The sequence below is a fragment of the Vipera ursinii genome, assembly GCF_947247035.1.
Source record: "Vipera ursinii genome assembly, chromosome: 4".
Taxonomy (NCBI): Eukaryota; Metazoa; Chordata; class Lepidosauria; order Squamata; family Viperidae; genus Vipera; species Vipera ursinii.
Genome location: NC_139514.1, coordinates 108,142,323 through 108,164,542, shown reverse-complemented (window position 1 = coordinate 108,164,542; position 22,220 = coordinate 108,142,323). Strand labels below are relative to the sequence as shown.

At 39.6% G+C, this 22,220-nt stretch overlaps 1 long non-coding RNA gene across 1 annotated transcript in view; it reads right to left on the bottom strand.

The window, feature by feature from the left end:
* Nucleotides 1-22,220, bottom strand: part of LOC310640195 — a 50,367-nt gene that overhangs the window by 27,336 nt on the left and 811 nt on the right. The gene's annotated exons all lie outside the window — the stretch shown is intronic.

The following is a 22,220-nucleotide window of genomic DNA, read 5'->3' as shown; positions in this document are numbered from 1 at the left end:
CTTAATTCCAGGTTGCTTCTCTCTTTGATTAGTTTCCACCCATTGTTTCTTGTCCTGCCCTCTGATGCTTTGGAGAATAGTTTGAGGCCCTCTTGTTTGTGGTAGCTCCTCAAATATTGGAATACTGCTTTTTATCAAGCCTCATCTGACTGGATGGGAAATAGCTTTAATGTAACAAGAAGGGAATTTTTGACATTTTCTTAATGACATGAATACATGGATTTTCGCAGAGGTCCAGGATGCATGCATTTGGTAGATATTGTGGAGTTCCCCCTTCATTCCAGCTGCCCCCAAAGGCAAGACAATTTAGGCTTATATACCACCCCATAGCACTTTTCAGCATTCTCTCGGTGGTTTACAATATATTTGCATATTGCCCCCCCAAAAAAATTGGGTCCTCATGTTGTCATCTTCAGAAGGATGGAAAGTTGAGTCAACTGAGAGCCCCATCAGGATCAAACTCTTAAGCTGTGAGTTTGCCTTTAACCACTGTGCCACCAGGGCTCCTATCATGCAGCTTCAGTGATGAACTGGAACTGGAAGAGAAGCTCTGAACATCTTGTTAAACTTTTTTAAAGTAAAGGTGGTCCATCATTCCTCTGCAGATTTTTTTTTCTCCTCCTGGATGCAGAGAGATCAGTGCTAATCATCTTTCATTGAATTCCTGCAGTTCATTTTGGGGGTCCCCATGTATTTGGGTGGGAAAGAAAAGGCTGAGGACCTCGCTCTAGAGCAGGGGTGGGCAACCTCGGCTTTTTTTTTTTTGACTCATGGACTTCAACTCCCAGAATTATGCTATGCTGACTCAGGAATTCTGGGAGTTGAAGTCCATGAGTCATAAAAGAGCCGAGATTGCCTATCCCTGCTCTAGAGGCAGCCTCTCCTCCCCCCCCCCCGCCTCAAATCTTCTCCAAGAATTTATGGAAGAAATCTTGGACATGTCCCCTCAGGAAACCAGCAATTTCAGGCCAACATTATGGAAAAGGTGGGGCTGTTTTCAGTTTCAACGGTTGTGTATAATGTTGAGTTTCCCCACCAATATGAGAAGCTTATTTCTTGTATCATTTTTCTCCCTGTTGTGAGGAGTTGAGCCTTTGCTGTTTACCACAAGCAGAAGTAAACCTTGAGCCGCTGAGTGTCAAAGAGATGAAGAACAAAACAGGAAACCAGAACAATGCCTACAAAAGTTCCTGGGGTTTATTTTTAAGCTAAACAAATAAATACGGTTTTTGTTTCAGAATCCGTTGTAATGATGCTATTTGTGCAGAACTGACAGGGAATGCTGTTTGGTTAACATCAGCTCTAACGTTGGTTAATGTTCCTAGAAATATAGGAAAACTGTGTGTCTGAAAATACTTCAGGGCATTTAGAGAGATTTTGCTGACTGGAAACCCTCTATGGACTTTTTTGAAGAAACAACAACAAAGAAATGAATTTAGGGTCTGTGGTTTTGATTATTGCATAGGACAGATAATGGAAAGAAGAGGGCGATGTAACTTTAGCAAAAGAGGAAAATCTACAATTGTACTTACAATTTCTGAAAAGAAGATTGGACCAACATCTTTATATCTTTTTTTTAATTTTTCTTCTATCTTTTTTCCTTTTAGCACTTTAGTTTTCTGCTTTCTTTCTTTCTTTTTTCTTCTTATTCCATTTCAGTTTGTACTAGTTTTTACTCTTGTTTTTAAAAGTTTCAAAAAAAAAATTTTTTTTTAAAAAAAGAACACTTATGATTTATCCAGTGGTAGGATTCAAATATGTGAACAACCAATTCTCTGTGTGGATGCTGCTTCTGGAAATCCATTCTGGGCCTGGGCAACAAAAAATTAGCTACCGGTTCTGCCAAAGTGGTGTGAACCGGCTGAATCCCACCACTGGATTTATCACTATTGCTTGTATGTACACTGAGAACTTATGCACCAGAGACAAATTCCTTGTGTGTCCAATCACACTTGGCCAATAAAGCATTCTATTCTATTCTATTCTATTCTATTCTATTCTATTCTATTCTATTCTATTCTATTCTATTCTATTCTATTCTATTCTATTCTATTCTATTCTATTCTATTCTTCCATGTTGTCTATTCTATTCTATTCTATTCTATTCTATTCTATTCTATTCTATTCTATTCTATTCTATTCTATTCTCTCTTCCATATTGTCTATTCTATTCTATTCCATTCCATTCTATTCTATTCTATTCTATTCTATTCTATTCTATTCTATTCTATTCTATTCTATTCTATTCTATTCTATTCTATTCTATTCTATTCTATTCTATTCTATTCTATTCTATTCTTCCATATTGTCTATTCTATTCTATTCTAGTCTATTCTATTCTAGTCTATTCTATTCTCTCTTCCATATTGTCTATTCTATTCTATTCTATTCTATTCTATTCTATTCTATTCTATTCTATTCTATTCTATTCTATTCTATTCTATTCTATTCTTCCATATTGTCTATTCTATTCTATTCTATTCTATTCTATTCTATTCTATTCTATTCTATTCTATTCTATTCTATTCTATTCTTCCATATTGTCTATTCTATTCTATTCTATTCTATTCTATTCTATTCTATTCTATTCTATTCTATTCTATTCTATTCTTCCATGTTGTCTATTCTATTCTATTCTATTCTATTCTATTCTATTCTATTCTATTCTCTCTTCCATATTGTCTATTCTATTCCATTCCATTCCATTCCATTCTATTCTATTCTATTCTATTCTATTCTATTCTATTCTATTCTATTCTATTCTATTCTATTCTATTCTATTCTATTCTTCCATATTGTCTATTCTATTCTATTCTAGTCTATTCTATTCTAGTCTATTCTATTCTCTCTTCCATATTGTCTATTCTATTCTATTCTATTCTATTCTATTCTAATTCTATTCTTCCATATTGTCTATTCTATTCTATTCTATTCTATTCTATTCTATTCTATTCTATTCTATTCTATTCTATTCTATTCTATTCTATTCTATTCTATTCTTCCATATTGTCTATTCTATTCTATTCTATTCTATTCTATTCTGTTCTGTTCTGTTCTGTTCTGTTCTATTCTATTCTATTCTATTCTATTCTATTCTATTCTATTCTATTCTATTCTATTCTATTCTATTCTCTCTTCCATATTGTCTATTCTATTCTGTTCTGTTCTATTCTATTCTATTCTATTCTATTCTATTCTATTCTATTCTATTCTATTCTATTCTATTCTATTCTTCCATATTGTCTATTCTATTCTATTCTATTCTATTCTATTCTATTCTATTCTATTCTTCCATATTGTCTATTCTATTCTATTCTATTCTATTCTATTCTATTCTATTCTAGTCTAGTCTAGTCTAGTCTAGTCTAGTCTATTCTCTCTTCCATATTGTCTATTCTATTCTATTCTATTCTATTCTATTCTATTCTATTCTATTCTATTCTATGCTATGCTATGCTATGCTATGCTATGCTATGCTATGCTATTCTATTCTATTCTATTCTATTCTATTCTATTCTATTCTATTCTATTCTATTCTATTCTATTCTATTCTATTCTCTCTTCCATATTGTCTACTCTATTCTATTCTGAGAAATTTGGTTTAAGACCAAGTCCCAAATTTAGAATCCAATAGGGCCATAATTGTTGAAAACATTCCTTGCTTACAAACTCACTCTGCAAATTCCAAATTTGTGTTGCCTAGGTATGTAAACTGAGAACGTTCTTCATGAGTGATGCCAGACAGTTGTATATGTTTTCTCAGGAGAAAACAAATAAAAGGAAATTAAAGCCCATTAAGTGCTTAAGCCCTGCAAAGAGTGCTTATCATGGTTATTTTCAGCCCAGGCCTTGAATATTATCTGCAACATCAGGAAGTTTTACATACTTCCCTTAGATGCTGATGGTTTTGTCCTATTCCTTTTACAAAACACTCTGTTAGGTAAAAATTGCTTTGCTGGCTCAGATCAGTCCAAGACAGTGTTCTGTTTCCAGTAATGTAATACTTTATGAACTTTATTGGGCTGAGTTTGGAATTGGCTCAGGAATTAGGAACTTGTTCAGTGAAGATTTGGAAAAAGCAAAAGCCTTCATCTATTTCCAAGCATCTCCTTGGTGCTGAAGATGCATACAAAGGCTTCATACAGACCTGGCACAAGCCATGATGGGGCCTGTGTGGAAACTCCCCATTGCCAGGCAAGATAAATCTGAATAGTGGTAGGATTCAAATATGTGAACAACCGGTTCTCTGTGTGGATGCTGCTTCCAAGAAGTCCATTCTGAGTCTGGGCAACAAAAAATTGCCAAACCGGTGCATACTGGCTGAATCCCACCACTGGGGTTGGAGGTTTATATTTGGACAGGAATGATGGTAGGCTTGCAAGAAAGAAGAGGACCCCCTACCCCCTATATCAGTTTAATTTTGGCTGAGGTGGCATCAGAATCAGCTCAACGTGTCAACAGAAGGCAGGCATCCCCAGATCCCTTTTCAAGCTGGTTTCCAATCCTGGCAAAGTCATCTCCCTCCCTTCTCAGAACTTTGAATCAGAATGGCTACCCTTTCTGGGCCAGATAATTGCCCAAGATTCCTCCACCCTTCTTTGGATATCAATGATGGGGAAAGACCTTTCTCCTGAAGTTCTTGAGATCCTACTAAGCACAGTGCTGCTGGTTCTCTGTTTTCACAAGCAGAAATTTGCTCCATCTTTATCCACTTCTGGTGATGATCAGGCCCTGGAAAAGGTGGGTGAGGGAAAAGCAGGCCTGGAGCCAAACCTCGGGAAGCTCTTTTCCAAGAATGACAACACTCTTGGATGATCCTATAACCAGGAGAATCACCAGATGAAAAGGCTGTTTTGCAGGCAGTTCTGGTCACCTTATCCACAGCCAGCTCTGTGTTTTATTGAGCGTCACAGTTCTGCACACTGAATGCTGCCCTGTTCATGTTTTTCTCTCTCTCTCTCTGCTATTTTCTAATGGAAAAAATATATTATTAGGGTTTTTTTAATGGAATAGCAGTTGTGGTGTTAGGGATACTGTCAAAGAGAAGTGCTAACAAACGTCAAGATAATATCTGTGACAAAAGTGCAGCAAATTACATTTAAATTTGACTGGTTTGAAATGGCAAAGGTAACTACTCTCTTCTGATGACAGAGAAAGTGGATTTCTCCCTCCCTTTAAATATTAGGAAATGGAATGGCTAGGAGCTCAAAGATTTACTTATTAAACTCCTCCATTTTAATCTGAACTGGATAAGAAGGTCCAGGTGTGGCTAATGGATCTATCACTCTGAGCTGAATTGAAATCACACCGCATAGGAGGTAGCCTATGAGGCCATAGCTTTTACAAAGCCTTACTCGGTGCTTACCCATCGCATATTATATAGTTAATGTTCATGGCGTGTGTGCCATATTGGTAAGAGATTACAAAATGTCAGGAAAAATGCATTTTCCAGTCCAGTTTTTCACCAAAGTGGCCTGCCTATCAGTGCCTGGAGTCAAGACAGCAGATATGTTAGACTTAGTAAAGGGAGAATTTCTTGTAAAGTAGGAGAGAGAGATGTCTCCATATAGAAATCTAGCAAGGTCACGATAAACCAAAATTGTTCTGTGGCCTCTAGTTCTCCATCTGCTTCAAATTAGTCTTCTACGAGGAGCTGCCTGGAGCACAAATTGACGTCATCCCATCATTGTAGCCAGGGGCTGCTGGAGGGAGCAGAACGAGAGATGTCCAACCCTTTCAGGAAGAGGACCTTTCAGGAAGAGGCCTTTCTGGGAGCTTCTGGAGATACAAATTGGAAGAGGACCCTTCTTCTCCCCCACCAAACAGCAACAGCTTGTAAGGGTTGTGTCTTCCTCCATTGTATCTCTACTCTATCTCTATTTCAATCCAAATACCTCTCAGAGCACTTACAACCATTGTAACCTGTTGATACTGTTCCTTGCAAAAGATAGTAGAACAGAACAAGAACAACAACAGAACAGAACAGAACAGAATAGAATAGAATAGAATAGAATAGAATAGAATAGAATAGAATAGAATAGAATAGAATAGAGCTGGAAGGGACCTTGGAGGTCATCTAGTCCAACCCCCTGCTCAGGCAGGAAACCTTATACCATTTCAGACAAATGAGTGTCCAGTCTCTTCTTAAAAATGTCCAGTGTTGGAGCATCCACCGCTTCTGGAGGCAGGCTGTTCCACTGGTTAATTGTTCTAACTGTCAGGAAGTTTCTCCTTAGTTCTAGGTTGCTTCTCTCCTTGGTTAGTTTCCACCCATTGCTTCTTGTCCTTCCTTCAGGTGCTTTGGGGAACAGCTTGACTCCCTCTTCTTTGTGGCAACCCCTGAGATATTGGAAGACTGCTATCATGTTACCCCTAGTCCTTCTGTTCATAAAAATAGACACATATCCAATTCCAGCAACCATTCTTTATATCATATTTACATTTAGATCCATACCCACATGGCAGGGTAAGGTTGCCAAGTCACCAAGACAAGAGTTGGGGTCTCCACTGGGAATCTGCTTCAGCTGTGAACCAAAAATGGGGCCAGGTGCCCGAGCACCCTTGGGTTTGCATTGATGGAGAGCCCAGCAGTTGCTTGTGAGCGCCACCCCTGAAGGGAACCCAACTGGGAAGGTGAATTTTGATTACCAACCGTAGCTGGATATTTGGCGTGAAAAATCAGGCCATTCACTGCATGCCTGCTTTTAAAATTGTTTTCCATAAAAGTTCCCAAACTGAACTCTTTGTAGAACTCTTTGCAGCCCAGATGAAATATTTTTTTAAAAAAAAAACAATCTTGGAAACTATCTGTAAAACCTTTAATTTTCTCTCCCGATTATCTCTAAATGTGTTTCACTGAAACCAATACAGGTAGTCCTCAACTTACAACCGCAATGGAGCCCAAAATGTATGTTGCTAAGTGAGAAATTTGTTCAGTGAGTTTTGTCCCATTTTATGACTTTACTCATCACCTGTGTTAAGCGAATCACTGCAGTTGTTAAATTAATTACACAGCTGTTAAGTGAACCTGGCTTCCTCATTGACTTTGGCTCTCAGAAGGTCACAAAAGATGGGACACTATGACTGTCATAAATGTGAACCAGTTGCCAAGCATCCGAATGTGAATCACATGACCCTGAGGATGCTGCAATGGTCATAAGTGCGAAAAATGGTCCTAAATCATGTTTGCCAGTGCCATTGTAACTTCAAAAAGTCACTAAACAAACTGTTGTAAGTTGAGGACCACTGTATTATATCCTTCAGCTGATACGTTTCAGTGAAGGTAACCTTTCTTGGCTGGGGTGCCTCTCCCTGTCTCTTGGGGATGTCACAGTAGGGCTTGATTTTTGCAAGCCACCCTGTGATGGAACAGAGACAGTGGCTGAGATGTCTGCAGCCTCTGTTCTGTTAATGCCAGAGATACGTTTTCCGTGTAATTAATATTTCCCACCATCTGGATAAATCCTGGTGGTTGACAACTCATTCAGCACCCTGGCCAGCAACTCAGAGCCCTCATTCCCAGGAATAGAATAGAATAGAATAGAATAGAATAGAATAGAATAGAATAGAATAGAATAGAATAGAATAGAATAGAATAGAATAGAATAGAATAGAATAGAATAGAATAGAACAGAATAGAATAGAATAGAATTCAGAAAGAATAGAACAGAACAGAACAGAATAGAATAGAACAACTTTATTGTTATTTCAAATGTACACTAATCAGCATAGATTAAGATGAGATTTCATTGCATACAGCTCTCAAAGGGTAACCGCCTCCACTGCATACACACTGCATTAACATGACAATAAATAAAATAAATTATGCACACACACACACACACACACACACACACACACACACACAGAGAGAGAGAGAGACACACATGTGGCCCAGAGAAACAACACAGTCTAGTTTACATGTATACATATACATGGTGAGAAAAATGACTCTTGTGAGTTTACCAGACAGATGGTATAGGGAACAAAAGCTGTAACAGAATTAGGTAGCCCTGCTGGAAATACCTTGAAATCTCATCTCAGAAGGGAGCAACAGAAACAGACCATGAAGTGGGTGTGTGGAGTCTTGCTTGTTTGGCCCTTTTGGGGAAGATGGTGGATCTTTTGCAGTTACTGACAACGGCTGTTGTTTGGGATCTTCCTAAGAAGATGCCCACAATGCCTGGGCCACTTCAGCAAGATTCTAGCCATGCCTTCATTTGCACACTGAGAATGAACGTCTCACTTAATGCTCCAATTCACAGAGCTCAGAAGCCTTAAAGGCAGAAGCTCATCCTTTTAATGAACAAAATAGTGATGGCTGCTGAGACATGCCAGCCAATGGGGAAACCCCCCCCCCCAGGTACCCTACAAGAGCAAAGACACTCTCTCTCCTGTTTCCATCCTGACACGGGAAGTTCCAGGTTGCAAGGGTGCCTCCTTCTCTCCCAGCCTTTAAAGCCACCCCTCCCTTTTGCTCCTCACCTACTTTGTATGCACCATTAATCCCCTTGAAGGGTATTTTTGGCCTTGTGCCATTTCCTATCAAGCCAGGATCTTAATGAGCATTTGTCTTGAAGGGTTCTTTTTCCCCTTTGCCATGCGTGCACGTTCACAAGCACACCCGGCACAAGGGGCCTTAGCAGACTTGATTTCCGACTGCTGAAAGCTGGGGATTTTTGCTAGCATTGTCTTCCCATGCATCTGTCACGCCCTGCTTGGATTTAGCCTGATGCACACAGCTGCAAATGGGAAGGGAAGCTGGAGAGAGCATGCCTGCGCACTGGGGTGTGATTTAGCACCGTTGCCTAGGCACGTTGCCGAGGGAGCGCCTGGCATTTCCTCCAGCTTCTGTCAGAGGACACCTGCAGGCAAGCAGGTGAGTGACTGGAGGCAAACTGCGGGTAGAAATCCTGTGGCCTGCTAGTTCTACCCAGGGCACCGAGAAGGAGAAAGAAGAGACTACAAGCCAAAAATACGAAGGGGTCCCCCACTAATCCATCATGGATTTTCCTCTTGCAACTGCAGCCACTTGCACTTGAGGTTCACCCCAATTCTTCAGGCAAAATAATGGGACAAGGGTGTAAGTCAACACCCCTAGGAAGATAGTGGCCTCTGGATCCCTTTCACAGAAATTATGGGGCTATATTATTGCTTCTGGGGGGCAGTGGATATCTTCTGCTTTCTGAAAAGTGTATTTATTGAAAGCATTCATGCCCTGCCTTTCCAAAAAGTTCAGCGATAAATCAGCCTTTTCCCATAGGTGCCATCGAGCTTCTGTGAGTGCAAAAAGTCATATATTCTTGCTTAATAAATATTTCTTTGCTCTATACTTGCCGTTGGGGAATATGACCTTTTTTCCTTGAACAAGAGCCTGGGGGGGAGGGGGAAGGGGGGGGAGACTGAAATGGATTTCAGAAAAGAAGTGATAGGGGTATGTTTTTTTTAAAAAAAAACAAGTTTTATTGGTTTTTCAGTTAAAATCTACATATTTAGAAAGCATCATGATGACTGGGTAATCAGAGATACAGGAACAGAGTTTTCAGTACATAATTCAGGCTACATTATCAAAACATCCTTCTCAATTTCCCAAGGGGGGTATGTTTTAAAAAGGCATTCCTCTTTTTTAAATATGCACTTTTGCTAATCTCAGCAAAAGAAGCATTTGTTCCGCTTGCATTGTTGATGACATACTTTTTAAAAAGGTAAAATGGTGATCATATGAGTGGATCTTGCTGGCAGAGATTAGAGATTTTGCAAATTGCTTCATCAGTAACACCTTGGACTGTGTGCTGCTGTTGCAAAAATCAATACTGAAGTAGGGAAGATCTGAGATGATACCAATGGCTCTGTCTTTCCAAGGGAGAAATCGGACAGGACAGCAGTGACTTTGTGTTAAAGGCTGTCCATGCCACCTCTACCATATAAAGTGAAACACTACACTCTAAAATGAAAGATAAACCCATTCGGATGCTTTCTTCCAAAAATGTAAGCCCATATTTTTTCATGTAGTTCAAATGAAAAGGGCAATAAAATTGCACTAGGCACTTTTTCCTGAAAACAGCTGGGTGCAAGTTGGTCTGAGTGCCAAGTAGATCTGCTTTGCTTTCCTTGATGGACACGACTGCCTCTACCCCACAAAGCATCAAAGTTTGATGCCTCACTCAAAGAAAGCTCTACATACCATACAAAAGAGACAATCAACAAGCCAAAAAAGGAACAACAACAACAACAACAACAACAAAAAGACACCTCCCCACCAGTGATGAACACCCAGATCAGCATAGATTAACACCAAGATGAACATCAGGCCAATACTAGCAGTAGAACGTAGACTTATATACCAATTTCATAGTGCTTTACAGCCCTCTCTAAGCAGTTTACAGAGTCTGCATATTGCCCCCAACAATCTCATTTTAAGGAGGGAAGGCTGAGTCAACCTTGAGCCTGGCAGGATCAAATTCCTGGCAGTGAGCAGTAAGTCAGCCTGCAATAATGCATTCTAACCACTGTGTCACCATGGCTTTTCCCAGTTAAGAAGTAGGTAAAGTAAAGGTAAAGGTTCCCCCGCACATGCATGCTAGTCGTTTCCAACTCTAGGGGCTGGTGCTCATCTCCGTTTCAAAGCCGAAGAGCCAGCGCTTGTCTGAGGATGTCTCCATGGTCATGTGGCCGGCATGACTGGACGCCAAAGGTGCACGGAACGCTGTTACCTTCCCACCGTAGTGGTCCCTATTTTTCTACTTGCATTTTTACATGCTTTCAAACTGCTAGGTTGGCAGAAGCTGGGACGAGTAACAGGCACTCACTCTGTTATGCGACACTCGGGATTCGACCGGCCAAACTGCTGACCATCTGATCAACAAGCTCAGCATCCTAGCCCACTGAGCCACCGCGTCCCCTTAAGAAGTAGACAATACCCCAATCAAGGAACTGCCAAACAAGCTAATCATAAACAGCCCAACCAAAGACCACTCCCACCGACAGGGCAAGCCACCAGAACATAAACTTAGAGCAAACTCCACTGCCTACCAGCACTGCTGACATGACCTAGGTTTTGGTAATGAAACATCTGCAAGAAATCAACCAAGTTCAAAGAGTACTAAGGACCTCCTGGAGGAAGCTTCTTGCATGGAAACTGCACCTGACCTGTTCAGGCAAAGCACCATGGCTATCTCCTTGCCTAGAAATGGAAAGATTGGGGGGAAAGCCTTTCCTCATGTTTCATCAGTAACAAAAGGGGAGTGAGTCTGCTCAGCACGACTGAGCATATTTTGCACACCCTCGGCTGTTCATAGAATGTACAATCGGTTGCACACCACACTGAGAAGGAAGCAGCCTACAGAGACATGGTTGCGCAACCTCTGGAAGACAAGAATGGCTGTCATGATGACATGATAATAACAGGGAAAGGGACAGGGACTATTGCTTTATTTTTCTTTTCTTTTGTTTAGCATTATTGTTTTGGCTTTTTTTTAACAGACTGGTAAGATGTCTGTGGAGATTCTCCATCATCCAGGTCAGGGTTGTCCCAATGGTGCTTTGACATGAGGCAACTGGACTTTCTTTGTTCTCTTTGTAGACATTTCGCTTCTCATCCAAGAAGCTTCTTCAGCTCTGACTTCCGTTTCTCATCATCCAGTCAGAGCTGAAAAGGCTTCTTGGATGAGAAGTGAAACGTTTTCAAAGAGGAAAAAAAGAAAGTCCAGTTGCCTGGTGAAAAATAACCTTTGAGACAACAGATTGGTAAGTTCACAAGTCTTTTCTGATCTTTTTTTAGAAACATATAAGGAATGGTTGCTGGAATTGGGTATGTGTAGTTTAATGAAGAGAAGGGTGAGGGGTGACATGATAGCAGTGTTCCAATATCTCAGGGGCTGCCACAAAGAAGTTAAGCTATTCTCCAAAGCACCTGAAGGCAGGACAAGAAGCAATGGATGGAAACTAATCAAGGAGAGAAGCAACCTAGAACTAAGGAGAAACTTCCTGACAGTTAGAACAGTTAAGCAACCTGCCTCCAGAAGCGGTGAATGCTCCAGCACTGGAGGTTTTTAAGAAGAGACTGGACAGCCATTTGTCTGAAATGGTATAGGGTTTCCTGCCTTAGCAGGGGGTTGGACTAGATGACCTCCAAGGTCCCTTCCAAATTATTATTATTATTATTATTATTATTATTATTATTATTATTATTATTATTATTATTATTATTATTATTATTATTATTATTATTACATGTAGATATGCTGGCCAAGCAATTGCCAGGAGATGACAAGCCCTATCCTAGAAAGTTTGACATTAGCATCTGTCCCATTGATCTGGATGCCAAGGACAATGTGGCAATTGGCTATCATCCCTTTGCCTCTGACCTTCTTTCCTCCTCCTCCTCCTCCTCCTCCTCCTCCTCCTCCTCCTCCTCCTCCTCCTCCTCCTCCTCCTCCTCCTCCTCCCCTTTGGGTGTCTACTCTCTTCTCCAGCACCAGCATGCAAGAAAGACCTAGCAGACAAAATATTTGCTTTCATGATCAATAAGCTGCTGACTGAATAGGGACATTTAACTTCAGTCCCTAAAATCTCTTATTTCCAAGCAGTTTAAGAAATTTGTCCAACTGATTGAACAATGGCAATCGATTGAAATCAATGGCTACAGCCCTCCATGGGATATGTTTTTTTCAATGAACAATCAACTAAAATCGATATAAACTAGAAACAATATAGTTAGTTATGTGTTTGTTTAAAACCTATTTTCCTCTTTCTCAAAACCCTAATTTTTTTAGTGCAGTCCTCATATTGCTTTCAAAGTTAATAACAACTCATAATATGATATAGATATATAGGTGTGTTGCGCTGAGAGGCTAAAAGGCTGAAAACCACACTTTTGCAACTTAAATTGAACTTCAGCAACATGATTAAGCGGTTACATTTTCTGATCTATTTGACCTTTCCTAGTCATCCTACCAATAACTTTGGCTGTGCCATAAGGATATCTCTACTGAGGCTATTCAGTTTTTTCATTTAAGATGCAGCACACAAAGTCCGTAAAACATTAATAAACCACACAGTTGATAATCTCCTCTCTGACTTAAAGCCAATTACTTCTATAGCAGGATACAATTGAACCAATTTATTAAACCACTTTTTTGTGTGTGGTTTATGCATTTGTCTTAATCTAATCTAACAAAGATTTTTCTTGTCTGCTTTCAGTACAAATTGTAATAGTTCATTTTTTGTTCCAGGAATGAACTTGTAATTGGCAATTGAATACATAAATAATTATATGATCAGTTCCCTGTACAAATGAACTGACGATGGGTCACACAATCTGCTGGCATTGGCTCTGAGATATAAAGTGTCCCGTGGAGAGAGAATCCTTTGAAGCGGAGAATTTGCCCTTCCTCTTCTTTTGCCCTGAGTCACTCTTGTTGTGAAATCATGGGAAATCAGGGCTGTTGTTGGGATTTTCTGGGAAAAACTGGCCTGCAGGAAAAAGGATAAAAATAAGAGCCATATTTCTTCTCCTCCTGGAAGAATCTTGCAATTGAAAGTGGCTACTGAGCATCCAGGCATATAGTTTAATCTAGAGATATGTATTAATGACTTTGTTTAGGATGGGGCTTCTAAAATTCCAGGGTTATGAAGGAAAAAGGCAAAAATGTTACATTCTTGTTTAATTCTTATTCATTTCCTGAACATGATTAGATGCCAGTAAAACAGCACTTCTATTGTTATCTCCATTGTTAGGAATAATTCATATTTTTGTTGAGAAGTTGGAAAACTATACACCAGTTGAGTTGGCTGATGGATTGTATCCAAAGTGCTCACTGAAGTCTTGTTGCAACCTGGAGATAAGGAAGATGGTGTCTGCCAGGTTTGGGCAGAACCAATTTTATAAATAATTTAGAATAAGAGGTGAAGTTCTGCCTTTCGGTTTTACTGGTACTATTAAAGAGGAATTAATATGAATTAAGACTGAACCAACATTCAAAATATTCTTGACAGGGTCCAAGCTAGCAAGTTAATTTCACCATAGATAACTGGAAAGTTTGCTGATATAGGAAATATTTGGTTGATGTGTGCAATACATACCTTGATAACAGTCCAAGTGAAAAATGATCCTGAAATTTAAAAAGGCTAGAGAAATGCAAGTTGCAAGACGAAAACAAAGCCATGGTAAGTCAACAAAGGATCATATTCAGATCTCAAGAAATATTAATAATATCAACTATGGTTCATGCAGATCTCACATAATGCAAAGTGTCCGGTTCTGAGTACCTCAAGTTGAAGACAATAGTGACACTTGGAATCTGGAGAAGGGCATCACAGATGCAAGTCTAAGAGAAAAATAGAAGACACGTGATTGTCAACCTCAAATACATGAGGGAATGTCCAAAAATAATGAGGTTGTAGAATATTTCTGATCAACCATAGAAGATGTGTAGACGTCCTGAATATAAGAAAATAATTTGTATTTTTATTAGGAAAATATCTTGAAGGCACCAGAAGTTTCATAATGGAAAGATTAAGATGGTGGATTCCTATAGATACCTTTTGGAATACTGAAATAAGAGACTGTATTAACAGACATCCTGAAAATAGTGTGTCACAGAAGTTGTGAGAGGAACATAACCTTTGAGAATCCTTTCAACTGTTGGATACCAGAAGGTTGAGTACAGATATTTATCCATGAAAAAGGTACCATCTAAGATGGAATCTAAAAGAATTTTGCCCTCACAATCTAGCAAAACAAAACCATTTCTTCAAGTCCCCCTTCTCCCAAGTGAAGACACATTCCCTCATAGGAAGAGAAAATGAAAGGGACACATCTGGGGAAGAAATTAAGAAGCACTCTCTTGTGCTCTCTCTCAATCTCAGTTATAGGACAAAAGAGGAGAAGCTGGTGGCTTGAGATCTGGTTTTTATAGCATGAATATAAAGGGACAATTTGCACTTCGGTGAACAGAATCCATCTGAGTGACATTAACTGAAAGGCCAAGTTTGTTCCCCAATCCAGAAATTTTGTTTTATGTAAGTCAGATGGCAACTTCATTGAATTTTTATAACTCACTGACGTGTCAAAGCTGAAAATGAAACAAATGAATATGTCACAAAATTAATTGCCATGCACTGACAATCAGGAAGTGCGACGTCAAACAGGGAAGCAAATGTCTGGATTTGTTTAATCTGCATTATACATGTTAATTATGTCGCCTGCAGTTGGCTGATAATGAGCCACATGCAGAAGGGAATGGCTACTTGATTGGACAACTCATGAATGGAAGACTCCAGGGGTCTTCTAAGTTGGTTTGTCACCGTTCTTCATTAATTTTTACAAAGACTAATTAAATGAATTAAAGATACATGAGTGAAATCAAAATAGATTCATTGAGTAGAAATGCTGGCAAAGATGGGAAAGGATACCCATTCTTGAAATATACTGAAATCAAAGACATGAATTCAGAACAATGTAACTGTCATTTAGTGTCATTCTGAAAACAGTCAGGTTGGAATAAAGCAAACATTTCTAAAATTTCCACTCCAGGTTTCTAAACATTGTGTTAGAATTATTGCAAGGGTAGAAGGCTTCCCATTTTCATGGACATCACGTTTTCCAAGCAAGTCTTGGAACACTATTTATTAAAACACCAGATTGTGAGTCTCCAGATTTAAGCCTCCCACACAGTCTCTTGTTGATGTACCTTTTCTATCCCTCCCTATTCCCTAATTTAGGAGACTTTCAGCTTAACCATATTGTGTTTCCGCAGATACAAAACTGTGAAAGTGGAAGAGAAATTCAGTGGGGTTCCCTCATTGGATTGTGACTCCTGTTAACTATCAGTCCCTCTGTTTTGGAGCTATATCAGGCTGAAGGTGCTATCCTTGGTTTACCATGTGTCACACAACAGAGTTGCTTGATCTTGTTGCTCTTTTCTTCGTTTGTTCATGTCAGAAGCCTGACAATTGAAATAAGGCATCTGTGGACCTGAAAAGGTCCTTTGTGGGAGAAGCGGAAATGAGTATCTCACTAAGCTTTGGTTGCTTCTAGATTTAAAGGACTAGCCAGCCATAAACTGTTGCCCAGGGTAAGCCCAGATGTGTTAACAGCCTGAATGTGTTAACAAGGAAGTTTTTTTCCCCTGTCCTCCAATCTTGTTGCTAAGAGCTCATGTGATCTAAATGGGGCCCCAGATCCTTCTTTGATCCAGCCCTGATCCTCCCAAAGCAAAAGTAGTCTGGGAAGCAAGAGAATAGGTGCATGGGCCCTATCTTCTCTGCAATCACTTCAGATGTTTCCATCAGATCTTCTGAAGTGGGGAGGAAGAACGTCAGGCTTGAAACATTTTAGACATAAGAGGGCAAGAGGTCTATGAAGGGGGCACTGAGTTACCTGTAGATTCTGAAGAACCATAACATCTCAAAGATGATATTAAAGAGCCCAGTTTTCTTTTGGTTTCAAGTAGAAGGTAGCTAATCCATCCACAAATCAGCTCAACTCTCAAATATCTCAAATGTCATGGGATCAAGAGGTCATGAATTGCTTTCAAACTACTGGGACAGACTTGTGTGGCAGGCCACAGGGTTATTATTCATTATTATTTATTATGAATGACACAGTAAAAGAGGAGAGAAAATAGACAATGAAAAAGCTCTGGTAATGTTCTCAGAGATCTCCCCATAGAAGAGTAGACTTACTACACACTCATGTACATGTTGCTTTTCAGTTCCTTGAATTGTAGGGATCTTTTCAAAGAGCAGACTCCATTTAGCGGGTCCACCAAGAATCAAAAAGCTTTTGCAGTCAGGACCTCCAATACTATTGAATTGCAGGTGAGAATTTTCAAGATGGTGAGCAACACTATCCCATCAGATTGAGTGCTACCCATTTCTTTGCTCTGAATTACATTTCATGTCCCTACACTTGCTTTTTGTTCATTGAAGGTAATGGCCCAATAACCACAAATCTACCATGACGCAGATATTCCTCTTTAGCATGGGTGGAGGGGGAGGAGGGCTGAGCTGGAGACAGAAGGGTAGTAGCAAATCTACAATTATTCAAGAAGACAAGATGTCTTCCCCCTGTGATTTAAGATGTCCTTGTGATGTCTCTGGGCAGGAATGTAATGAGAAAGAGGTGACCACAGAATATCAAAACAGAATGGGAAGAGAAGGACACATTTTAGGAGAAAGGATTGTAAATTGTGCAGTGTCTTCTAAAGCATACCTTGAAGTAAACATCTTGAGGTCCTACCTTGATGATTCATCACTAAGCTTTCCGAAAATGGGTGTTTCTCATTAGCTTACTAAAACACTTTCCTGTGTCTAAATTTTAAGAAATATTAAGCTTCGGTAATGATATTCTACTCAAGAACAACAAACTCAACTGATGTAAAATAAATGTCAGTTTCAATCTACTCATTTGGGAGTCTATCTCTTTAGCTCAGCAGTAATATAAATTTATGTGAAAGTGGCAAAAATAATAGCTATGGTTATAACATGACAGACTTTTCAGAAATAATTCCAAGTGAGACAGTTCTTGAATCAGGTCAATGCCACGATCACAGAACACAGAACATTAGAGTTGGAAGTGACCTTGGAGGTCTTCTATTCTAATCTCCTGCTCGATTAGGAGACCCTATATTATTTCAGACAAATGGTTATCCAATCTCTTTTTGAAAGCCTTCAATGATAGGGCACCCACAACCTCTGAAGGCAAGCTATTCCATTGGTTAATTTCTCTCACTGTTAGGAAATGTCTCCTTAGTTCTAGGTTGTTTCTCTTCTCGGTTAGTTTCCAACCACTGTTTCTTGTCTTGCCTTTTGGTGCTTTGGAAAATAGTTTTATGCCTTCTTGTCTTTGTAGGAGCCCCTCAAATATTGAAACACTGCTATCATGTTACCCCACTCCTTCTTTTCATTAGACTAACATACCATATCCTATAACTGTTTTTCATAAATTTTATCCTCCAGCCCCTTGTTGCTCTTCTCTGCACTCTCTCCAGGGTCTCAACTTCTTTTTTGTATTATGGTGACCAGAACTGGATGTGTTATTCCAAGTCTGGTCTTACTGAGGCCTTGTAAAGTGATAATAGAACTTCATGTGATCTTGATTCTATCCCTCTATTAATCTAGCCTAGAATTGCGTTGGTTTTTTTGGCTGCTGCCACACATTGTTGGTTCATATTTAAGTGATTGTCTACCAGGATTCCAAGATCCCTCTCACAGTTACTGGGTCCGGATTACCTACGGCAACACCTGCGACCGGCGTCAACTTCCCTCCGTCCAGTGCGCTCCCACAGAGAGGGCCTCCTCAGGGTGCCGCCGATCAAAGAATGCCGATTGGTGACCCCCAGGGGGAGGGCGTTCTCTGTGGGCGCGCCAGACCTTTGGAACAGCTTAGCGGTTGAGCTCCGGACGGCCCCCGACCTTCGCTCCTTCCGGCGCGATCTTAAAACATTCTTTTTCGAACAAGCTGGCCTGGTCTGACGGGATGGGGTGGGGTTTTTAAAATTAGTTTTTAACTTAATATGTATTGATTTTATGGGCATGATGTTTAATGGTTTTTTAATGGTTTTTTAATTTTTGTATCTGATTTTTATTGTGTATTGCCCTGTTCACCGCCCTGAGTCCTTCGGGAGAAGGGCGGTATAGAAATCAAATTATTAAATTAAATTAAAAATTAAATTAAGCCAGGTTTCACCTAATCCAGGGGTAGGCAACCTTGGCTCTACTATGACTCATGGACTTCAACTCCCAGAATGCCTGAGTCAGCATAGCTGACTCAGGAATTCTGGGAGTTGAAGTCCATGAGTCATAAAAGAGCCGAGGTTGCCTACCCCTGACCTAGTCTGTACTTATACAGTTGTTCTTTTCTTACCTAAGTGTAGAACCTTACTTTTATCTATGTTGAATTTCATGAATTTTGCATTTCTGAAATCCAAAAAATGTCACTCAAAATAAAAAAGAGATAGAAATGGGAGGGGGTGGGTTCCAATTGGTTTGCTGTTTGGGATAGTCTCATGCAGACTCCACAAGAACACAGACCTTTGTCTCAAGCTGAGCTATGAGTTGCTGTCAGGTGAGTGAAAACAAGTGAGGTTGTTGCATTCCAGCAAAGGCAAGATAACACATTTAATGCTAAAACATCTTTTTTTACATCTTTCACCTTTTTTCCACCAGAGGAAATATTGCTCATAACCTTTACAAGAAGTGGATATAAAAAGTGGATATAAAGTGTTCATAGCATGGCAGTAATTGATCTTGGTCTCCACTTAATTGACATCCCTTGGTGACATAAAATAAATGAAAGTATTAATTAATTGATGCAACACTACCAGAAGATGCTCTACATCCAACAGGCATAATGCATTATTCATTTATCCACTATGTTAACAAATTCATTTAACTAGGAAACAATAATGCCTCAACGTGGCTTTTATTTTTAATAGCACCGTTTCATCAAATCTTAGTTTAAAATCATTTGCAAATTCATCTTTTAAAGAAAAAAAAAGACAAATGTGAAGTAGAGATCAGAGTGCACAAACTGCTAAGAGTAGTGTTTCCAAATCTGTGACCGGTCATTGTATGCATAGGAGGTTAGGGTTAGTGTTAGGCAGTGCTTTTTTTGTAAAAGAAAAAGGTGCCGGAACTCACACATGTCATACAACCCGCCTTGCCCTACCCTACAAGGTAGAGAGAGATTCTCTAGCCCTGGCTCCTTGGCTGCTGTTTATATTTCATTATGTATTGTTGGTATTATTTTTAAATGCTGCAAGCTGCTCAGAATCACCATTTTGAGATGGGCAGCCATATCAATCAAAGATAAAAAGGAAGGAAGGAAGGAGGGAGGGAGGGAGGGAGGGAGGGAGGGAAGGAAGGAAGGAAGGAAGGAAGGAAGGAAGGAAGGAAGGAAGGAAGGAAGGAAGGAAGGAAGGAAGGAAATAAAGAAGGCTTAAATAACTCAAATGAGACCTAAGCCTCAATGTTCCTTATCTCAGCCAGCTTTAATCATTAACTGAGATCTGGAACGTGAAAGGTAGAAATAAAGTAAATACACTTGTAGAATAAAATAAACAAGATTAAGCCTGAATAGCAATTTCTTATTCCTCTTCAGCTGTGGAAATAATGTTAGCCTTATCTCTTGGGGAGTGGATGCTCTTACAATCCAATAATTGGGATAAGGGGGAGGGAGACCCTTTCTGCTATTTAGGGCCTCCTAGAGAAGAAATCATCACCAGGGCTTTTATCATCTTCAGACAAGAGAATAAAAAGCTACCCAGTGAATTCATTTCATAATGAAATTGTATCTTCCATGAGAGCTTTGGAAAAATAATTGCAATGAGGGCACTCAGCTAGTCGATTTCAATAGAAAAGGACATCTTGTCTCCTAATTCTGTTACGGAATCCTATCTATGAGTAAACTTTCTTCTGCACAATATTTTCAACTCTCCTGCATCTCCACTGGATAATAGTTTCCCCATACCAAATATCTATCTGTCTGTCTGTCTGTCTGTCTGTCTGTCTGTCTGTCTGTCTGTCTGTCTATCTATCTATCTATCTATCTATCTATCTATCTATCTATCTATCTATCTATCTATCTATCTATCTATCCTTTCTCTCTCTCTCTCTCTGTCTCTGTGTATGTGTGTATATATATATATATATATATATATATATATATATATATATATATATATATATATATATATATACACACAAAGATATATATAATCTATCTATCTCTATCATCTTCTATCTATCTATCTATCTATCTATCTATCTATCTATCTATCTATCTATCTATTCTATATATATATAAAGGGATGCGGTGGTTCAGTGGGTTAGGATGCTGAGCTTGTCGATCAGAAGGTCGGCAGTTTGGCGGGTTGAATCCCGAATGCTGCGTAACAGAGTAAGCTCCTGTTACTCGTCCCAGCTTCTGCCAACCTACCAGTTTGAAAGCACGTAAAAATGCAAGTAGAAAAATAGGGACCACTACAGTGGGAAGGTAACAGAATTCCGTTTGCCTTTGGCGTCTAGTCATGCCGGCCACATGACCACGAAGACGTCCTCGGACAAGCGCTGGCTCTTCGGCTTTGAAACGGAGATGAGCACTGGCCCCTAGAGTTGGAAACGACTAATATGCATGTGTGGGGGAACCTTTACCTTTATATATATATATGATAGATAACTATCTCTATCATCTATCTGTCTATTTGTCTGTTTGTCTATCCTTCTATTTATCTATCTATCTATCTCTATCATCAATCCATATTTCCCAACCACCCAGCTCCCTCAGATAATTTACTAGGGATCATGTTTTCAAAGATGAGTAGAAAGGTTCCTTAAGTTGCAGAACAACATCCCTACTCACAGCCCATTATTTTCATGGAAACCTCCCATAATCATAATGCAGACCATGAACCAGAGAATGGAAGCATCCTACGGAATAATTGCCAGCTTTCAAAGAGACAACCCCTTCTTTGACACTCTCTCCAAAGTAGGATGACAGTTACTTTGTGTCCCCAACCCATATCTCACAAAGGTAATCCAAGGGTATTTTTCATAGTCAGTGTTTTCAGAAATCACAAAGGAATCAAGCCAGATCAGCACAGAGTTCAGGACAAGAACTGAATCTTGTTGAATTTCAAACCTGAATCTAGAATGAGAAGGGGAAAAAAAATCAGTTTGCTGAGACCCAGTGTGAGTCCTGTGTGAGAATGGAGAAAAGATGTCTCGCTCGTTTTTCTTCATGGAACACCGGCCTGTTTGGTGAGCTTCCAGAAACTAGCTGAAGATCGAAATCTGTTCCATCCCAGTTGATTGAACAGTTCCATTTCCTTCTCAGAATCTCAGGATAGTTCCTCTGTAATCCAAATATTGCCCTTCGCTCTCTCTGTGCCCATCACACTTCTCCTGTCAAGAAGATGCCTCTTAGCAGAAAGATAAAATGACCAGTTCAGGTGCTGGATTGATTTACTTGGTTGCAAGACCTGATTCTGCTAATGGATTCTGTTTGTTGTCAGCCATGTGCATAAATCCTTTCCATACCCAGTCTTGCATGCATTCCTCCTCCGAGTTGGAAGTGACCAAGAAAAGATCCCAATGAGCTTGAAGCAAGGCTGTCGATTTTATCTGCACTACATCATTCGCATAGTAAATCACTCAATACTTTCCACTCACTCAACTGTCACAGATCTTAATAAAGCATGAAAACATGATTGTTTTTA